General features: G+C 35.8%; 1 pseudogene; it reads left to right on the top strand.

The window, feature by feature from the left end:
- The first annotated feature begins 18485 nt into the window (after positions 1–18485).
- Positions 18486–19377, top strand: LOC102870690 (annotated as a pseudogene).
- The last annotated feature ends 3626 nt before the right edge of the window (positions 19378–23003 follow it).

Below are 23003 nucleotides of genomic sequence, written 5' to 3'. Positions count from 1 at the left end.
ATACTTCATGCAAGAGAATATTCAATTGCTAAATAAGAAAGAGGGCAAATGTAAAACTATTGCCCATATTTATTATTCATTATTCATTCAAATGCCTATCTTTCCAAATGGAAGATAGCGAGGAGAAAAACCTCATATTGTGATGAGATTCATAGCAGATAAGCTTTATAGGCAACAAATAGAGATTCATAAGTTCTTCAATTTGATTTCAAGAAACAGATGGAGAAACACCAAAGATGAAATGAGGATCCACCTGTACAAATGAGCACAATGGATAATGACAAGATTGTGAAGCAACTATGAAGAAAAATATTTATTGAGAGCTTCAGTAATTGAGTTTGGTTTAGAATTCATCTCATAAACAAGATAATACTCTTGTGAAGCTAGATAGTATGAGTAAGAGTCATCAGAATTAGAGAAATGATTAACAGCTTGTAACTGCCAATTGCTAAAAGAGGCTTGAAGCCCATACTCAGGAAAATCAAAGACTACAACCTTCAGCATAGATTACAACTGAAGAAAAGGAAAATAATACCCCTTAAAATTTAAGCCGTAATTAGTGTTTAAAAAATGTAGAGTAGATTGAATGCTTAAAGAATTCAGTTTTACTTGCAAATATAAACACCCGTAGAAGCAGTAGTCTAGAAATTAATTACTTATTGCATAAGGGAAATCTGTTGCAAAATACATCTGGGAAGCATCAAAACCAAAGGTGTAGTGAGGTTTTAGGTTTTAAAATTTGAGGTTTAAGGTGAGCATAACTCAAGTTATTTTGTTTTACATTGCCTCATAAGCATGATGAACACATTGAAACCTTGAGTTATAACACATATATTCTGTGGATAGAGTACTGAATGATATAGGAGGTATCAAAAGAAGATGGAAAACTAGATGAAATCACTGTGCCAAAAAGAATTGGTTGACACAAAACAACTTCATTAACTAGTGTATAATCAAGCACCAACAGTAATAAAAGAAGAAATTCAAACTGCTCTGAAGGAATTAGCAAAAACTGAAGCCTACTAATCAGTGGAATGCCAATTGACATATTTCAACAACCAGATCCAGACCTGGATGTAGACCTGGATCCAGACCTCACAAGGTTGTGTAAAAAAATTTAAAAAACATCTATCTAGCCAACTCACAGGAAGGGAACCATATTTATTTCTATCCCCCAAATGGTGATGTAGCAAATATGGAAATCATTGAACAATATCACCAATATCACATGTAAGCAAAATAGAAGATTATCTAAAAATGACTAGACTGTACATCGACAGAAAACTTCCAGAAATGCAAGCTGGGTTTAGACGAGGTTTTGGTACTAGACATATTACTGCCAATGTTAGATAGATCTTGGCTGAAAGGGAAGAGTACCAAAAGGATGTATATTTGTGCTTTATTGACTGTGCAAATACATTTGAGTTGTGAATACCAACAAATTGATGCTAACATTGACAAGAATGGGAATGCCAGAAAACTTGATTATGCTTCTGCAAAACCTATACTTAGATCAGAAAGATTTTATAGAAACAAGAGCAAGAGTTCAAAATAAAGAAATGAGTGTATTATGAATGTATCTTTTTTAAATCTATATACATAACCGATCATTCAGGAGGTTTACTGTTTTGAAGAAGGATGTGACAGAGGGAGACTCACCAACAACTTGTATTATGCAGATGACACAATCTTGCTTGCTAAAACTGAGGAGGATCTAAAGTGTTTGCTGCAGAGGGTCAAGGACTGCAGTCTCCAATATGGATTGCATCTCAACATCAAGAAGACTCACCACCAGAACAGTTGGCAGAATCATAACAGAGAAAAGATTGAGGCTGTTAATAATTTTGTCTTGCTCAGATTTACAATCCACACTCTTGGTACCAGTAGTGAAAAATTCAGAAGTTGAGTGGCTTTAGGAAAGTCTGCTATTAGGGACTTCTCCAGAGTGCTAAAGAACCCAATGCCAGTCTAAGCACTAAGGTGCACCTGATTCAGGCATGGCCTTCTCAATCGTTTGATATGCGTCTGAGAGCTGGACAATGACTAAGGATGACAGAACAAAAATCAATGCTTTTTTTGTTGTGGTGCTAGAGAAGAGACTTGAACATACCACAGAATGCCAAAAAAACAAACAGATTTATTCTAGAGAGAGTGAACTCAGGTTTCTCCTTGCATGTAGGGATTTTGAAGCTCTGTCTCACATACTTCAGGCAAATTGCCAGGAGGGACCAGTCCATGGTGAAAGACATCATACTTAGAAGGGTAGAGGATCAGCATAGAAGAGGAAGTTGTTAGATGAGATAAATTGACACAGTGGCTATGGTAATGAGGGCAGGGGTGTCAGAGATGGTGAGGTTCCTTCTAGATAGGGCAAGGTTCAAATCGATTGCCTATAAGGTCACAAGAATCTTAGTCAACTTGACAGCATATAACAGTAACAACATGAGCATATGAAAGTTCACCAAGGAATAAGAAAAAACCATATATATATATATATATATATATATATGTATTATATATGCATTATATATATAATACATAAATATATGAATAAATATATACATGTATTTATGTTTAATATATGTTGGACAGCCAGAAAAAGTTCAGTTGGAATGTAACTTAAAAGCGAGGATGGCTAAGTGATGGCGCAACAGAGCTACTTGATCAATCAGAGGTTTCAGATTAAATAGCAGACTTTTTAAAAAAACTACAGAGACATAACTGCATGTAGGGAATCATCTCTGTGAACATAAAAGGCATCCCCTTGAAAGTACCATGGGTAATTCTTCTACTACATGGTATGCAATCTTCACACACAGATTCATCTTGAAGGCACAGAGCACTGTGCAAGAAATCAGTGTCCTGAACTACCACACCTTCCAAGAATTTGCTCCAAGAAAAATGATATTATGGTTAGATAAAGACTGTTTCCTGATTGTAATTCACAATCCAACCAAATAATTTCTGTTTGTTCCCTAAATTATTCTTGACTTAACTCTCACCAAGAAGAAGATTGTTAATTAATCATGGCAACACACTGCAAATGGAAATCACCCAATAACCCATCTTTACTGATCTAACTATCAAGGATAGGTTGGTTGATCCATCAACGGAATGCCTTTACTGTACCAGGCCAACATTCTTCTGCCTTGAAAATGTCCTCATCTGATCACTTTGAGGTTTGGAGTTTGAACTGCTCACAACCAGAAGGTCCTTCTGACCTTCAGTTCACTTGCCCCCATTAAAAAGGCCATTTTTATTTTACTAAAAATTACTAAGATGTTTATTTACCTGCAGTTGTCTTTAAATACTATGTTGCATAGGCCTCTTCTGTCCTCAGTAACCACATGGTCTGATTACCTGCTACTGTCTCCAATTTCCCTTCACTGAGAGCCTTGCCCTTACTATGCCCGTGACTCCTGTAACTAGTATCTGATTGGTTTCTCTGCCTCTTGTCCCTTGTCTGTCATTGTTATGTGCCATCCTGTAGGAGCTGGTTCATAGTTGACCTTACATCTGATTTTAAAGCCTATAAATTGCGCAGGATGAGACAACCTATCTTTCTCCTGAGGAGCAGCTGCTGGATTCCAATTATATGCCTTGGGTTCAGAACACAGAAGTTCTTTAAGACACTTTGTTATTTTTCAATCCCCCTAATGTGTTTAAATTCTTGGTTATTAAGTTATTAAGCTTAATTGAAAAAGTAATATATATATGCTTGATCCTGTACATTTTGGGCATGCTATCAGCAAGGTTCAGTCCCTGGAGACAGATAGTATGCTTATGTCTGCTTATGGAAGCATTTGTTATTTTTGATATGTGTAGTTGAGTTGGTTCTATTGCAGAGTTACAATGAATGCAACAGAAAGAGATAACTGCCTAGTCCTGCACCATGCTCACAATCACTTCATTTTTTACCTTTGTATTGCTTTGCATTCAGAATTTGTATGCACTGTGTTTCACACTTTTCTTCATTAACATTGTGTTTCATACACATATACCCCTATACTGTGTTTTTAAAAATGCATCACCATTGATCTAGGCTCATCATTACCTGTTCTTTTCAGGTCGCAGCAGGATCTTTCTCTTTTCCAACACCTCCTGCTTCTGCTCACCAAATTCTGTGATCCAGTCATTTCTCCCTGCCCATCTTCACCTTCCAGGCTCCCTTCCCAGCCCCCATTGGACTTTCATACACACCTTGCTAGTTATCCTTCAAATTTTACGATAATGATTTTATACAGTTTTTTTCCTTAAGAGACTGATTTGGTCACTCAACATAATGATCTCCAGTTTCTCCAACGCTATGAAGTATCTTTGGAAATCGTTGTTTCTGGGTGCTGCACATGATGGAATACTGTGCAGCACCCAGAAACAATGATTTCCAAATGTACTATAATTTCTCAATCTGTTCATTTGTTGTTGGACATTTAGACTGTTTTAACATGTTCTTGTTACTGTGACTAACGCTTATGAACAAATATCCAAATATCCATTTGTGTCTCGGCATATGGAATTTCTATGTTCAGCTTTTTGAGAAACATCAAATTGCCATTCTGAGTGGCTGAATCATCTTACAATCCCACCAACAATGCATGAGAATTTCATTCTCACCACATCTTCTCCAACATTTACTACTACTGATGTAAGATAGTGTCTCACTGTGGCTTTGATTTGTGTCTCTCTGACAGCCAGTGATTTTTGAACACTTCTTCATGTGTCTGTTGGCCATTCAAGTGTCTCCCTCTGAAAACTCTCGATCTTTTGCCCATATCGTTATTGTGCTATCAGTATTTTTCTTGTGGATACCTTGTAGTATTCTGTAACTTTTGTTATGGGACAATTGTCTGAGATGTCCTTGATCCTATTATTCCTGCCACTATCTCAGTCAATCTTTCTGAAAGTCTTCCTCTTTTTGACTCTGCCTTAACTTTACCTATCATGATATTTTCCTCCAGAAACTGGTTCCCTTGGTAATTTTTACAGTTTAGACTTTGCGTTAATTTTGAACTAACAGTTAGAAACAAGTGGTCTTTTTTCACATGCTTGTATTTAGGTGAAAAGCCTAATCAACTTGAAAATTATTGTTTCAGAAAAAATTTAATATTTGCAAGATTTCTGAGATTTTTCAATTGTGGTTCACTGATTTAATCATTATATTTTTTATATTCTATTTAAGTTTTCATACTGTTTCAGGCAATATTACTATCTTATAAAATGTGTATATTTTGACATAAGTATCAACAGATCCAAGTGTTTTCCTCCAATACTTAGGGAAATTATATGTAAGGACACTTAAAATCTTAATTAGAATACTTATCTACTAGGTGACAAAGCACTACCCAATTTCCAATTAATTGATTTACCCTACATAGTACTTGCTAATAATGTTCTTACTTGTTTATTTTTGGAAAATTTTATTCTCTTATTTTTTTCTTAAATTTTTTCTTTGATTGGTTGCTTATTTTTTATTGTATTGTTTAATTTTCATTTGCTTATATAAATTTCAATCTTTCCTCCATTAGCAATTTCTAGTTTTATTCCTTGTAAAATAATTTAGACAATCTTGAGTTTATTTAACTTACTAAGAATCTTTTTATAAGTTAGATTTTGTCATTCCTGGTGAACAATTTATGTGCTCTGGGAAAGAATGTGTACTGTGCTATTATTTGGTGGAGTGTTCTAGATAAGCCTGCTATCTGAAAATTTTTGATTGCTGGCAAATTGCCTCCTGATTTTTAATTTATCAACTTCTGAGGCCAGTACCTTGCGATCTGACCTATCAAACTTGAGTTTGTAAGTGTCTGAAGTGACATGAGTCTGGAGAACTCTCTAGTCTGACATCTAACACGTGGACTTGGTTCTGGTGATCCACTGCAATCACGTGAGCCACTTCCTTGGCAAAGCACAATATCAAGGAAACACACATTTTCCCCCCTAAAATAAAAGTTGAGTTTATTTATGCTAATTGGATTTCAAAATCCATGTCAAGAATGAATTTGAGATATTAAACACGAATGACTGAAGACTAGACTAGATGTCAGAAGAGAAACACACTTTAAAGGAGACAATCTCACATTTCTCTCTGTATCTCTTCAGATAGAGATACAGATTCAAGTACAGAGGTAGATGTTGTCTAGATTTGAGCATGTTTTGTGGAGGTGTCAGTCCTTGCAAAAATAGAAAGTCAGCTAATGATAGAAAGACCTATAGTTATACAAAATAAACCAGTGACTGCAACAATGGCTTGAACATGGTGAAAATTATGAGGATGGTACAGGATAAGATAGTTTCTATTTGTCATTCATAGCATCACTATGACTCATTGTCAGTTCAATAGCACTTAGGAAAAACCAGCATTTAAGAAAATACACACATTTTAATATAGCAGGCAACTAAAATTATATCTAATTATATGTGTTTTATATATTTATTTAAATGCAGATCATCTACAGAAATGAATAATATATACTTTATATATAAGTTATATATAAAATTATGCTTTATACACATACACTGCATGGTTTTAATTCAGAAACATTGTGAGTTAGAGTTGTATTTCTCTACATACATATTCACTGTGTGTGCTGAGCAAGTAATTTAAAAAAACACAGGAGAATGAAAAGAAAAATGTGGCATTAAGATTGGAGGAAGACTTATCAATAATCTACATTATGTAAATGGAAAAAACTTGATTGAAGAAAATGAGAAATGCATGACACACTGTTTAAATGACATCAAAGGATTCAGCCTTCAATATAGATTGAATCTCAACATTAAAAAAATTGAAAATTTCACTAGTGGATCAATAAGCAAATCATGATAAATGAAGGAAAGAGTGACACTATCAGTTATTTTATTTAATGAATCCATAGTTATCTATAGCTGTCAAGAAACCAGAAAAGTATGTTGCTATGGGGAAAATCTCCTGTCAAGGACTTCTCCAATTTGTTAATGAACAATGTTGTTACTTGAAAGACTAAGGTGTGACCGATCCAAGCCATGGTACTTTCAATTGCTTGCAATGCATCTGAAAGTTAAACAGTGGATTATGATGACAAATGAAGATTTAATGGCTTTGAGTTTTGGTGCAGGAGAGTATGTGGTGCTGGAGAGTATGGAATATACTATGGACTTAAACAAACACATCTATCTTGAAGGGATTGCAACCAAAGTGTTCCTTAAAGGCAAGATTGATGTCTCATATTTTTAGCATATTGTCAGTTACCTTCCTTTGAGGAAGACATCATACTGCTAAAGATGGAGGGTCAGAGAAAAACCCTTAACAATATAGAATGACACAGTGACTATTTTGTTGGATTCTTGTACCAATGCATGATATTTCTCTCAGGAACTTTAAAAGAAAAAAGAAAAAAAAATCCAGCTTTGAGCAACTGTCTTTTATTCTTTCCTATAAGTTGTCAGTGTCATAATGGGTGGTGAAGAGATTGAGATTGTTCACAGTTTTGGTGTGCTTGGATCCACAGTCAACACTTTTGGCACCCGCGGCCAGGAAATTAAAAGACGTAGTGCAATGGGAAAGTCTGCGGTTAGAGATCTCTCTAATGTGCTGAAGTGCAAAGATGTCAGTCTGGAGACTAAGGTGTGCCTGATACATGCCATGGTCTTTGCAATCACTTGCTATGCACTGGAGAGCTGGACAATGACTAGGGATGATGGAAGGAGAATTGATGCCTTTGAGCTTTGGTGTTGGAGAAGAGTATTGAATATACCATGGACTGTTAGGAAAACGAACAGGTTTAACCTGGAGAGGGTGAAGCCAGGCTGCTCCTTGGAGGCAAGGATTCGGAAGCTTTATCTGACATATTTTGGACATGTTTCAAGGAGGGACCAATCTTTGGAGAAGGACGTCATGCTTGGGAGGGTAGAGGGATAGCACAGGAGAGGAAGATCATCGATGAAATGGATTGATTCAGTGACTAGCGTAACAATGTGGGCAGGTTTGTTGGGGATCGTAAGATTGGCACAGGATAGTGCAGAGTTTAGGGCTGTTGTACATAGGGTTGCTATGAGTCACAGCTGGCTCAATGGCACATAACAACAACAACAACAGTAAGTTTGTATAAGATCATCCGGGAGGCTGAGCTCTATGAAAAGGAGTGTACAATAGGACTAGAGGAAGATTCACCAACATCCTACATTATGGAGATGACACACACACACACACACAAAAACCCTGTTTGTGTAAACTGAGGAGGACCTGAAGCACTTGCTGCAGAAGGCGAAGGACTGCAGACTTAAATATGTATTGAAACTCAACATCAAGAAAACAAAGATTCTCATCTGATTGGCCGCATCATGATAGACAGTGAAAAGATTGAGGTTGTTAACAAGTTCAAACCTGGGGAATGCCTCCTTTTTAGTCCTTTCAACAGTCCTCACACAGCTCAGAGCAGAAATTCAAGATAATTCATTGGCTAAGTCTGTGCTGGATGCTCTAGAATCACGGAACAGTCCTATTTCTGCTGCCACAGTGAATCTCTGGAAGTAGCGAACAGAATACTGGAACTAAAGAAAAACTGTTTTTCTAATATGTGAAAGTGAAAGTAGCCTTTTAAAAAATTAACTTTTACTTAGTTGCTGCAATTCCCCCACTTTTTAAGTTCTTAAACCAGTTGGCATAACCTATTTCTTGTTTTCCAAGGTAAATGTGTTTATAGGAGCAGTGACCTACTCAAGCTGAATAATATTTCTTAACAAATGAAAAGCATGTGATATACAAATTATAATTTCTAGAAATACAGCTTTATTAAGATATAGTCCCACTCATCCAATATACATTATCCAGGACTGTGTTTGTGATGTAAAAGGAAATCTGAGTAGTTACAATAGCGCATATATTTAAAACTTTTTACTAACTGGACATTTGCAGAAACAATTTTTTCACCCCATGACTCTTCCCAAAAGATGGCATTCTCTTCTCACGCAATTTACAGCCTCTGAAAATGCATTGTAGGGTCAGCTACAAATTGGTTCTGACTCGACAGTACATCACTCCAATAATAGCAACATACTTAGCATCTTCCTTCAACAGATCACCCATATATGTTTACGCTGGACCAAGACAACCCTCCACTGATAAGGTAAGTCTGGAGTAGTTCTGAGCCAGAAAGTGTCTACTCCATTTATTCAAAATGGAGAAGTTAAGTCCTTCTGAAAGGGCTTTAAAAACAATTGTATTTTTTACAATGCTTAATTTACCTCATCACATTTTTAAATTAAAACTCTTCATATTAGACCTTCTCAATTTTAAAATGACTTTTTCCTAATATTTTCAACATCTTTTATAAGCAAACTAGGGAAAAAATTACTGAAAATACATTCCTTCCCTACTGACTATGGTTAATGTTTTAAAAAGTTAAAAATCTATTTTATAGTCATATTGTTTCTAGGGAGCTTTGTTGAATGAGTGTGACCATAGTTATAACAAAAGAATAGAGTTATAATTTTTACTTTTACTGGTATTTTAGCAAATTCATACATACATCTTTTTTTTAATTATTATACCCAGCATGTTGTAGTGATGAATAATGTTGCAGAACTTTTCAAATATTTTACTATTTTTGTTTAAGAACTGGCCTAACAATTTCTTTAGCTCCAAAAAATAGCCTACTGTTTCAGGGTATTTCTTCCTTGATTATTATTCTCCATTGTTCTTTCCATCACTTTCATGAATTTTATTTCAAAGATATTTTCCTATAATAAACTTCGCTTTTGTCACTATTTTTCTTTGAAAAGCCAGACCCCGTTTCGCTATCTCTCCCACCAATTTGGACTTTTGGTATAATTGCAACACTTTTCATTAATTCTTATAGAACACATGAACATGAAAGAGACTTTTTTCTTTTCTATTTTTTTTCTCTTCATGCTGCTATTTTAATTGTTGATACTACATAGACTTCTAATAAGCACTGTCCTTTCAAGAAAATTTTGTCCATTTACAAGTTGGTCAAAAAGGTCATCTCAAAATCAAAAGAAAGTTTTAATTTCAGGACCACACAGCTAAAGAAATTAATTTAAGAAGACTTTCATTGAGTTAAATTTTTTATAAACATTCAAAGATAATAAAGTTAATTAGAAGTATATTAAACTGAGTTAAAACTTAAATTTACTTAAAACTCTGGTCATTGCATTATTTTGTGTTTTGAATTTAGCACTTTACATCAACACTCTGAAAATTTCAAGGAAACTAAAATACAGAATAACTTTTGTTTGCAGTGGAACTCTCCTTAACCTATAATTATTCCCCAACTCTTTTTCTTCCCCTGTATTAGCAGATACTCTTTCAGGTTGGGTTCTCTAGAGAAGCAAAATCAATGACATTTATGTGCATGTTGTTGGTGGTAGGTGCTCTTCAATTGACTAAGACTCATAGTGACCCTATGAATGACGGATAGAAACTTAACTCTATCCTGTACCATCCTCATAACCACCGTGTTCAAGTCCTTTGTTGCAGTCACTGCATCATTGAAAAATTTCCTATCTTTTAGTTGATAAACATTTCCAACAACTGGAAATTGCTGATAATATATTAAAAACACATATCTATTTCTGGAACAGCACATCAGCAGAGAACTGCCAGAAGTGCAGACTGGGTTTAGAAGGGGTCGTGGTACTAGGAATATTGTAGCTGATGTTAGATGTATCTTAGCTGAAAGCAGGGAATACGAGAAGAATGTCTATCAGCGTTTCATTGATTATGCAAAGGCGTTTGACTGTGTGGATCATAACAAACTTTGGCTGACTTTGAGAAGAATGGGAATCCCAGAACACTTAATTGTGCTAATGCAAAACCTATACTTGGACCAAGAGGCAGTCGTCAGAACAGAGCAAGGAAACATTGCATGGTTCAAACTTGGGAAGCGCATATGCCAGGGATGTGTTCTGTCTCCATACTTTTTCAACCTGTATGCAGAACAGATTATCTGGGAGGCTGGGCTCTATGAGGAGATATGTGGCATCAGGATTGGTGGAAGATCTATCAACAATCTGTGTTATGCAGATGATACAACCTTGCTTGCTGAAACTGAGGACTCTTTCCTAACTCATCTGGTCTTCAGTTATTAACGTTCAATGCATCAGATCTATTCTTAATATGGTTTTAAATTCTGTTAGGATAGACTCAAAGTCATTTCTGGGTTCTCTTTGACTTGTTATAATTTTCATCAACTTTGATGAAAGTATGAACTTCCATATGAGTACTTGATAACCTGTTCCACAGTCAGCCTTTGACCTGGTTTTAATTGTTCCTGTAGAATTTTTCCAGCATCTCCTTTCACATATGTCGTCAATATATTCTTGTATATTCCTCAAGTGAAGTCAATATGTATAGTCACTTATTTTTGTAATTAATAAATCATTCATTGTACTAAATGCCATCATGCAATCACTATCCTCATTTCTGTTACCAAAATCATATTTTTCAACTATTAGTCCTTTTGTGTTTCCAACTTTTGCATTGTAGTTACCAATCATAATTAATGCCACTGGATTGCATGTTTTATTAATTTCAGACTGCAAAATTGATAGAAATCCTAAATTTCTTACTCTTTGATTTTATGTTGGTGCATATACTTGAATAGTAGCAGAACTTCCTTAAATTTGTACAAATAGTATCTTCACTCAGCATTCATTGTACTTTGGGATGGACCTTGAATTTGCTCTTTCTGATGAAGAATACCAAACAATTCCTCTTCTTTTTATAATTTCCAGCCTAGTATATCATGAGATTTTCTGATTCAAAAAGATCCATACTAGCCTACCTCAGCTCACTAATGCCTGTTGTTATGTAATATCAAGTTGAATACAGTTCGTAGCAATACTATGAATAGCAGATCTGAACCTTCTGCTATCCAGTATCATCCTCATCTTCTCTGACACATTATTTAGCCCATTGCTGCAGTCACTGTGTAGATACATTGAATCATCTTGTTGAGGATCTTCCTCTCCTTCACTGATGCTTCATCTTTTTAAATATCATGTCCCTTTCTAAAGAATAGCCCATTCTAATAACATGCCCAAAGTATGAGATGAAGAATAGCCATCCTTGCTTCTAAGGAATGAAGCTTCTTTTATTTTTCCAAGACATGAATTTAAGATAAAACTCCAAGACAAGTTCAGTGTTTTGGCAGTCCATGGTCGTTCAATACTCTTCTAATATCACCACCCAAAGCCTTTGAGTCTTCTTCTGTCATCCTTACTCATTTGCTTAGGAAGTCAATCTTTATGCATTCCATTTTGGCTTTGACAGCTTCTAATTTGTGTAAATTCACATCTCTTATGTTACTTGTTCCAATTATTAATAGATATTTGAAACTGTTTCTTCTCATTTTAAGTCTTGACACACCAGCAGATAAAGTTCTTTTCTTGGTAGAAACTTCACTCTATTTGTATTATTATGATCAACTCCACTTTGAAAAGGCAACTCTCCCCTAGTCGCATTTTTAATGCTTTCAAACTTAATTAGCTCATCTTCTGACACTAATATCCAACAATGTTCTTACATTCTCTATATGGTTTTCAAATGCCTGTTATTTCAGAAGTGAATGGTGATTCTGCTTCATAACCTGTCTTAGTCTGGAAGCTATACTGAAATCTGCCCAACATGGGCTATCCTGATGGTATTTTTTATACGGGTGGCATAGCTTTCAGCTTCATAACAACATACTTCAGTAATTTGAAAGACAAGTAAGGGACCTTTCAGAGCAGCCCAACATGTTATGATAGACTAAGCACCAAAGATTCTTTCATAGGTGATAGTGTGACTAAAATTCACTAAATTATTTGAAAAATAACAACAGCATTCACATAAAATAACAACAAATTCATATATGGGTATAGGTGAGTTAAAGGAGATTAACAAGTGTTTAAAGGTATTATTAGGGAAGGTATGTAGAATACAGATTCTACTGTATGAAAATGTCAAAGAGGATTATATGAAAATGACTGTCTATAAACATTCTGTCTGTCATTGAAGCAGAAATGTGTTAGTTTTCTGTAAAAATATTTGTGCTGTCACAAGAGCAAAGACATTCTTAATAAGTCAGGCTTTCTTGTATCAGTATTTATATAAGGCTAAAACCCCATGCTAATTTGCTATTTGAACTTTCTTAAGTTTATTACCCAATGAAGGTTTCAGCTCAATTTTCTTCTGCATGTACTATGAACATACACATGTGTGTTTTTTTTTAATTACAATGATTTTACACACACTGGTTGTGTCAAAGGTTTTTTTGTCTAATACGTATGATATTATTCTCATTATGTTTCAGAGACTGTCATGACATCCATTTTGATCTTTTTATTTTTGACCATTTGCTTTCCTCATGGGAATGAGGAATTGATGTCATCCCATAACTCATCTGGTCTTCAGTCATTAATATTCAATGTATCAAGCCTATTTTTAACATGGTTTTTAAATTCTGTCTTGATACACTCAAAGTCATATTTGGATTCTCTTGGACTTGTTTTAATTTACATCAACTAAACCAATTTCTCTATTGCATTTCTGACTGTAATTATCATGCATGCAGACTGTCACATTTGCATGCAGACTGTTAAATATGCATGCAGATTATCAACTGAGCAGTTAACCACTGTGCAACCGAATTTCCTCAGATTTGTGGAACAAGAGCATAATTTTCTTAAACTCAACATTTTGGCACTGCTCTTAACTACAGTCTGATAGCTTTTTATTCCTTGACCTCAGTGATAAGTGGATAGATATCTAACTGTTGCTATCATAGTTAACCAAATCTTTTATACAGTATTTTTACCCTCAACATTAGTTTGGTAACTACAATTTTACTTCACCTAAGTCAGTAAAACCTTGTTATCTGATAAAAATATTCCATAATTGTTTATTCTGACAACATGCATTTTTAATTAATATTCAGTATTGAATATATGTCAACTACTCATTTCTATTTCTGTGTTGAAAAGTCAGCCTAAACAATAGTGTCTCTAAGCAACATTATAACTCACAAAATTTTCATTGTGTTATTTTGAAATTAGATGACCAATTCTCCTTTTAGTCTTGAAACTCTGCTTATCCGTATTCAATATCACAGCAACATACAAGCCTTCACTGACAAATAATTGGTGACTGAATTTAAGTTTTCACTGGTCAGGAAAGAACATCAGTCACCCACATGGATGGTGTTACTTGTACAAATCAAACAATTCTGCCTCCTTCCTTTCACTACTGCTTCTAATTTTGATTCATTGCAACCAAATGTTTTAAAAAAGGAGAATTTCCCTATTGGATTTTCCAAATACTGAGTAACTGTAGCTGAAGATCATTAAAACAAGCCAAAGAGAACAAAAATAGCAAATTCCATTTATCCCATATGAATTTAAAATTATCTTAAGATGATTTGTTTGATGAGATCCAGGACATCATAAGTGAATGATACAAAAGATCATTAAAAAACAAAAACAAAAAGCCCCAGAGAGAAATGAAAAGAACCAAATGGATATTAGATATTTTGAAACTTTCTCTTGAGTGTAAAGAGAAAACAAACAAAAAATTATGAGAGAGCTGAATATAAAATGTTTAATGCCAGCTTGAGAAGATAAGGCAAAATATTAAAATTAAATGTGCAAAGACCTAGAGTTAACAAATCAAAAGGGAAGAACACATTATGTATTTCTCAAGCTGAAAGAACTGAAGACAAACTTGCAAACTTAATTTGCAATACTAAGATATTCAATGTGCAAAATATCTAATAATACAGGAAATATCAAAAGAAGATAGAAAGAATAAACAGAGTAACACAGGGGGGAAAAAAAAGGATTGCCCATGAATTGTTTCAGAAAGTAGCATAAGAGCAAGAAACAATGGTAATAAAAGAAGTCCAAGTCTTGGTGAAACATTGGCAAAAATAGATAATTGTATTTGTTAGGTGCAATTCAGTCAACATAACACATATATCCAATGAACATCATGGTAGAACCCTGGTCTATCCTCATGATATCAACATGTTCTAATCCATTTTCAGACTCACTATTAATCCAGCTCACTGAAGGCTGTTCTTTGTTTCACTGACCCCTACCTTTTCTTGTTGTTGTTATGTCCCATTGAGTCACTTCCAACTCCTAAAGACCCTCTGTACAAGAGCCTTAAACTCTGCTCTATCCTGTGCCAACCTCATTGTCTCCAATACACCTACTCCCACTACCTCAATCATTAAATCAATCCATCTTATCAGGGGTCTTACTCTCCTGTGCCATCCCTCCACTCTCCAAAACATGATGTCCCTCTCCAAGGGCTGATCCCTCCTTGCAACATGCCCAAAGAATGGCAGATGAAGCTTCAGAATTCTTGCCTCCAAGGAGCAGCCCGGCTTCACCCTGTCCAGGACAAACCTGTTTGTTCTCCTCGCAGTTCATGGTATATCCCACACTCTTCTCTAGAACCAGAGCTCAAAGGCATCAATTCTCTTTTTTATCTTCCCTAGTCACTGTCCAACTTTCTGATACATAGCATGCAACTGAGAAGGCTATAGCATGGATCAGTAGCACCTTAGTCTCTAGCATGACGTCGTTGCTGTTCAGTACTCTGGAGAGGTCCCTGACAGTTGATTGTCCCATTGCAATACGTCTTTTAATTTCCTGGATGCTGGTGCCAAGAGTGCTGATTGTGGATCCAAGTAAAGCAAAACTGTGAACAATCCCTCTGTAAAAAGATGATTCAATAGAATGCAAAAAAATATTATTGAACAATATCATTTCTATGAAATGCAAGTAAAGTTTTCTGAAGATTACTAAAAAATGGATGTCTTTGAAGTTGTGGTGGTGAAGAAGAGTGTTGAATATACCATGGACTGTTAGGAGAACAAACAGGTTGTCCTAGAAAGAGTGAAACTGTGCTGCTCCTTGGAGGCAAGCATTCTGAAGCTTCTTCTGACTTACTTTGTGCATAGTGCAAGGAGGGATCATTCTTTAGAGAGGGACATCATGTTCAGGAGAAGGACAGTGCAAGAGAGGAAGACCCTCAATGAGATGGATTGATTCAATGATTGGAGTAATGGGAGTAGGTGTGTGAGACACAGTGAGATTGGCACAGGATAGAGCAGGGTTTAGGGCTCTTGTACGTAGGGTCGCTAAGAGTTGCAAGCTACTCGAGGGCACACAACAACAACACAACTTAACATTACTGAAGCTACATTGATAGAAAACTTGGAGAAAGCAGTCTCAATTTAGAAGAGGCCATGAAACAAGGCCTTGAGATGGACCTTAGCTGAGAGCAGAAAATAAAAGAAAAATATTTACCTGTATTTTATTAACTATTAGAAAGCATGCATGGATCTTAATAAATTATAGATAATGCAGAAAGGGGTAGAAATTTCAGAGTATTTAATTGTGCTCATATGTAACTGGTTCGGAAACAAAAAAGCTTAGAACAAAACAAGGGAATATTGCACAATTTAAAATTAGGCAAGCAGATTCTCAGATTTGTATCCTTTCACCATACTTATTGAATATGTAAATCGAGAAAATAACCCAAGAAACTGGACTGTATTAAGAATATGTGATACGGATTGGAAGAGTGTTCATCAATAAGCTATGATACGTAGATGACATGAATTTGCTTGCTAAAAGTGAAAAGTAGAACATGAAGTATTTACTAAAGAAGATAAAAACCACAATCTTCAGTATGGATTTGTACTCAATAGCATATGATAAATGCAAAAAAGCTTTAAATCATTGATGAGTTTATCTTAATGGCTTTATAAAAAGCATTCAATGAAAGATTCACTCAAGAAATCAAAAGATATATTGCGTTGAGTTTATCTGCTGTCAAAGACTTCTTTTAAAAGCAAGGATGACACTTTAAAATTAAGGTACACCTGACCCAGGCTTTGTATTTTTGATTGCGTCATATGCATATGAAAGTATGACAATGAATAAAGAAGACTGACAAAGAGTTTATGGCTTTGAATTGTTGTGTTGGTGAAAAATATTGAATATATTGGGGACTTCAAAAAAAAGACATTTGTTTTAAAAGAAGGCACTCAAAGTATTTCTTAGAGACGCAAATGGTGAAACTTTGTCTCACACACTTGGGGCATGTTCTCAGAAAGCTGAGTCAGTGGAAGGCAACATCAAGCTTGAAAATGCAGGGGGTTAGAGAAAGTGTATCAAGGAGATGTACTGACATTGTAACTAGAGAAAGTGTATCAAGGAGATGTACTGACATTGCAACTGCAGTGATGAGACTACTTGCATTCTGAAGATGGTGCGCGAATGGGCATTATTTTAATCCCCTGTACACAGGGTTGCTATGAGTTGGAATCAGCTAGATGATACTTAACAATAAGATTAAGATTTCTTTGTTATATTTTTTTAAAATGTTTTATATAAAATATTATTTTGTCCATTATTATAAAAACAGAAGGATAACTAGGAAGATGTGTATAAATATTCAAAAAGGAAAAAGGAAGAGAGTAGAGGGGTTAAGGGGTGGAGATGGGAAATCATGGGGTTCCAGTAAATTTTCGTTTTATATTGATTAAAAAGCAAAATTTGTATAAATTTTGATGACAAGGGTGGAGGGTTGGTGAAGAAAAGGAAAACACTCAACCAGGTGGATTGGCACAGTGACTGCTGCAATGGGTTCTTTTGTGTTGGGAACTGTGAGGGTAGCACAGGACAGAACAAGGTTCAGATCTTATGTTCATAAGGTTGCCGTAAGTGGTACTCTCTCTACTTGCTAATGGCATCTAACAACAATAGCAGCTTGTTTTGGGATTGCCTTTCTTGGGAATGAGAACAAATATGGATCTTATCAATTTAGATGGCCAGACAACTGTCCTTTAATTTCCTGGTGTAGACTAGTGAGCTCCTCCAGGGCTGCTTCTGTTAGTTGAAATAAGTCCATCAGTGTCCCATCAATTCCTGAGACCTTATTTTTTTCCCCAGTGCCTTTAGTGCAGCTTCAACTTCTTCTTTCATTGCTATTGGTTCCTCTTCATACAGTACTTGCTGAAATTTTTCAATGTCATTTATTATTTTTGGTACAATGACTGTGTATTCCCTCCATCTTCTTTTGATGCTTTCTAGATCATTCAACATATTGCCCATAGCATCTTTCAGTATTACCACTCAAGCTTAACTTTGTTTTTTACTTCTCTCAGCTTGAGGAATGCAGAGAGAAATCTTTCTTTTCTATCTCTAATTCCACCTCTCTGCACATTCCATTGCAGTACTTGCTTTGTCTTTTCAAGCTGACCTTTGAAATCTTCTGTATAAAGAAGTATATATAACTGGGCCCTTCAGCCTCTTTCCTGGCCAGTATAATGTATGCTGTCTCCTTTATTGACCCTAATTGTGCAGCAGTGTGAGCCTTCTAGTCTTTCGACCCCTCAGCAGGCCCTTGTGCAGAGTCTCACTGAAGTGCCAATAAGCAAACTCAGAATCTTGGAATAGTCATCTGATCTGCAATACACACCCCTAGCGGAAAAATGGTTGAAGCTGATGGCCCAGGAAAACCTCTTCCTTGGAGAGCTCAATACAGAAACAAATGAGAAAACCCTGAAATCTGTATTTGGCAAATATGGATGAATTGTGGAAGTGCTCTTGATGAAAGAGCAAGAAACTAACAAATCAAGAGGATTTGCTTTTGTCACCTTCGAAAGCCCAGAAGATGAAGCTAGAGATATGAATGGAACGTCCTTAGAAGGAAAGGCCATAAAGATGGAATAAGCCACTAAATCAATATTTGAAAATGGTAGGTGTGGACCCCCTCCACCTCCAAGAAGGAAAGGTCCTCCTAGAGGTCTTCAAGGTGGAAGAAGAGGAAGTGGAGGAACCAGGGCACCCACTTCACGTGGAGGTCACATGGTTGATTCTATGAATTTTAACATCAGTTCTTCCTAGGGACCACAGCCAGTGAAAAGGGAACTACCACCAAAAAGTGGAGGGCCTCCTCCTCAAAGATCAGCCACTTCAGAACCAGTTCAAAACAGGAGTGGAATGGGTAGTAGAGCACCTCTATCACGTGAAAGAGACAGTTATGGAACAATTACCTTCTTGTAGAAATGTTTATTTGTCCCCAAAAGACAATGTGCATTATTCTACTAAAGACAGTTTTTCAAGCAGAGATTATTCAAGTCCTTGGGATACAAGAGATTATGCACTACCACCAAGAAATCATATATATAGGTTATGATCATTCCAGTCCACGTGATGACTATCCATCCAGAGGCTATAGAGATAGCTGTGGTTGTGATTGTAATTATTCAGATCAACCAAGTGGAGGCACCTACAGAGCTCCCTGTGAGAGTTATGGTAACTCACGTAGTGGTCCACTTACATGAGGGATCTGTCATCTTATGGTGGAAGCAGTCGCTATAGTGATTACAGCAGCTCATGAGCCAGATATCCGAAACTCAAGACAGTTACTCAAGCAGCTGAAGTGGCCATGATAAGGTTGGCAGACAAGAATGAGGGTTTTCTCCTTTTATGGAAAGGGGCTACCCTTTTCCGCGTGATTCCTACCGCAGTACAAACCATGGAGTAAGCCAATCTGATGGAGGGGAAGGCAGAAGCAAATAGTCAAACCAAACCAAAGTTTAGACCAAAATCCTTGTTCAATGAAACAAAACAAAACAAAAAAAGTGGAACCTATTCAATCATAACTACCCAAGAACTATTGAAAGGAAAGAAAAATTGTGTTATGCTTTGAAATTTCCTGTTAAGTTCTCCATAAGTTTTATGTTCTTGTGAAAAAAAGCAGAAAACATGTTTCATTAAAAAAAGTGTATATATAACTATACAGTTTTTAGTTATATCTATTATTTAGAATATGTGTTATAATTTTTTTCTGTAAAAATTATACAAGAAAATGTAAATATTCTAAAGCTAATGTTTATTTCTTTAATCTTCTGCATGTTGTTATTGTGGTTAGATGCAGTCGTTGAGTCAAGTACATCTCATAGTGACCCAATGAACAGAAAATCTGAAACCTGTTCTATTCTGTGCCATCCTCACACTTCTGACATTTAAGACCCTATTGTAGCAGTCATTGCATTAATCCACCTGGTTGAAAGTCTTCTTCTTCTTCGCCAACTCTTACCCTTCCCAGCATCATATCCTTCTCCAAGGAGAAACACATCCCAGCAACATGTCCAAATCACAATAGTGAAAGATGTTATGGACAACATATTGAATGAGCCAGAAAGCATCAAAAGAACATGGAGGAAATACACAGAATCACTGTACCAGAAAGAATTGATTGACACTGAAAAATTTCAGTAAGTACAATATGAATAAGAGCCACTGGTAATGAAGAATGAAGTAGAAGTTGCACTGAAGACATTGGCAAAAAATAAGGCTCCAGGAATTGATGTATTTGGAAGGTGTCTATATTTGTTTTCATTCCCAAGAAAGGTGATCCAACTGAATGTGGAAACTGTCAAACAATATCCTTGGTATCACATGCAAACAACATACTTCTTAAAATCATTCAACTATGGGTATAACAGAACATACATAGGGAACTGCCAGAAATTCAAGCAGGATTTAGAAGAAGCTATAGCACTAGGAATATTATTAATGTCAGATGGATCCTGACTGAAAAAAAGGAATATCAGAAGAATGTCTATTTGTGCTATATTGATTATACAAAGGCATTTAACTATTTGAATCATAACAAGTTGTGGCTGACATTGAGAGGAATGGGAGTCCCAGAGCACTTAATTGTGCTCATGCAGAACCTATATCTGGATCAGGAGGCTGTTGTGTGAATCATCCATATAAAGAAATATATATATGGTTTTCCTGTAAAAACTAAGCAAATGTAAATATGAGAATGAGGTTTGGGGATTTTTAAAAGTTTTGTGTCTCAGCTAGCTGTCTGAGAAATTTTTATGGTTAGTGTATATTTTAAATATCCAAAGTGAGAAAAAAATTAAAACCCTTGTCTAACTTTGTGGACTACAGAGCTTATTTTGAAACACTTCAATTTATAACTTCCTATTTTCTAAGAAGCTCTGTTGTTGTGTACCGAAGAGTGGAATCAACACTTAGCTGGCTTTCTGGCAAGTTTTCAGATACAGTTAATTGCAGGGAAAAGACACAAGAAGTCAATCCTGGAGCAGAAGTTGAAGGCAAAGTATTTTCCTTAAAACTATTTGAGATAGGTAGCCTTCCCTAATACTAACACCCAATATTTGGACTTAGAAATTACTAACCTCAAGAGATTATGGCCTAGCATAAGAACCAGAGCATCTGGAGGTGTTCACAATCAGAGAATCCCAGAAGACTTGATATGTAAGCCATCATATCAAGGGCAAGTTAGGAGGAGATAGGTGTTGAATGTCACAGGTGGAAGTTAAAGGGGATGCTGGTGGAGTAGTGAAAGGAGTGTGGGACCACACATGTAGGGCAGGGACAATACTGAATTTATTGGTTATTTCTGTAACTGGAGAAATATCTTTCATCTGTTCTTTTCTGTAAAATGCTTTTCTGTCAGATACTGTTTTAAATCTGAGCATTGAAATTAAGACAGACTAGGAAGAAGGACTGAACATCCAGTTCCACAATAGCAGGCCTTCAAAAATAGTATGTACAGTAGAGCACAATTAGACTAGCAGATATGGTAACTGAGGCTGAGCCCTCAAGTATGAAAATACGAAGGAGAAGAAACAGTTGTAAGCAGACACTAGTGATTGGATCATGGAATGTAAGAATCACAAATGCAGGAAAATTGGATATTATTAAGAAAGCAATGGAACACATAAATATTGACATGCTAGGTATTGGTGTAATAAGATGGATTGTCATGTGACATTTTAAGTGAGATGATATATGATGTACTATGCTGGAGATGAAAAGGTGAGGAAAAATTGGGTCATTTTTATGGTTTAAAAAGTCGTTTCTAGATGTGGTTTAAATACAATATTGTAAATGACAGGACACTATCTATACACATATGTGGAAGTCCAGTGAATAAAACTATGGTTCAAATATATGCACTAACAGCTAGAGCCAAAGAGGATGAAACAGAAGATTTTTAGCAACTTTTGCAATCAGAGATCAATCAAACATACAATCAAGATGCATTAATAATAATGGATGACTGGAATGCAAAACTTGGGAACAGAGAAGAAGGATCAATAATTTCAAAACATATACTTGGAAACAGAAATGAAGCTGGAGATAAAATGATAGAATTTTGTACAACCAATGGTTTATTAATTTCAAATACATTTTATAAGAAGCATAAACGCAGGCTATATGCATGGATTTCACCTTATGTATGCGTAGGAATCAGACTGATTACATCTACAGAAAGAACCATTGAAGAAGCTCAATATTAGCTCTGAAAACTAGGCCAGGTGTTGATTGTGGAATAGACCACCCAGCTACTCATATGCAAATTAAAGCTGAAGCTAAGGTAAATTAAATGAAATCCATGGAAACCAAAATATGACCTTGAGTCTATCCCACCTGAATTTCAAAACTATCTTTGGATTGGTTTGAGGCCTTAAAGACTAATGGATGAAGACCAGATTAGCTGTGGGAGGGTATCCAGGACATCATCCAAGAAGAATACAAGACGTGAGTACAAAGGCTGAGGAGGAAGAAAAAAACCATGTTGGATTTCAGAAAGGACTCTGAATATTGCACTGGAGCACTGAGAAGGCACAGCAAACAGATGAAATCAGGAAAATAGGAGCTGAATAGAAGATATCAAAGGGCAGAGCAAGAAGACAAAGTAGTATAATGAAATGTTCCAAGAGCTGGAGTTAGAAAATCAAAGGGCCAATTTGCTCAGTATTTTTTAAGCTGAGGGAACTGAAGAACAAATCCAAGCTTCAAGTTGCAACACTTAAGGATGTTGTGGGTAGAATATTAAATGATCCAGGAAGCATTAAAAGAAGATGGGAAAAGTATACAGAGTCATTGTACCAAAAGGAAATGATGGACCCAGAAGAACTTCATGAAACGACGTATGAGCAAGAGCCTGTGGTGATGAT

This window comes from Elephantulus edwardii, unplaced genomic scaffold (assembly GCF_000299155.1).
Source record: "Elephantulus edwardii isolate Elephantulus edwardi_28Jun2011 unplaced genomic scaffold, EleEdw1.0 scaffold00085, whole genome shotgun sequence".
NCBI classification, from domain to species: domain Eukaryota; kingdom Metazoa; phylum Chordata; class Mammalia; order Macroscelidea; family Macroscelididae; genus Elephantulus; species Elephantulus edwardii.
Note: the sequence above shows the minus strand (reverse complement) of the source record. Positions and strands in the feature narration are given on the sequence as shown.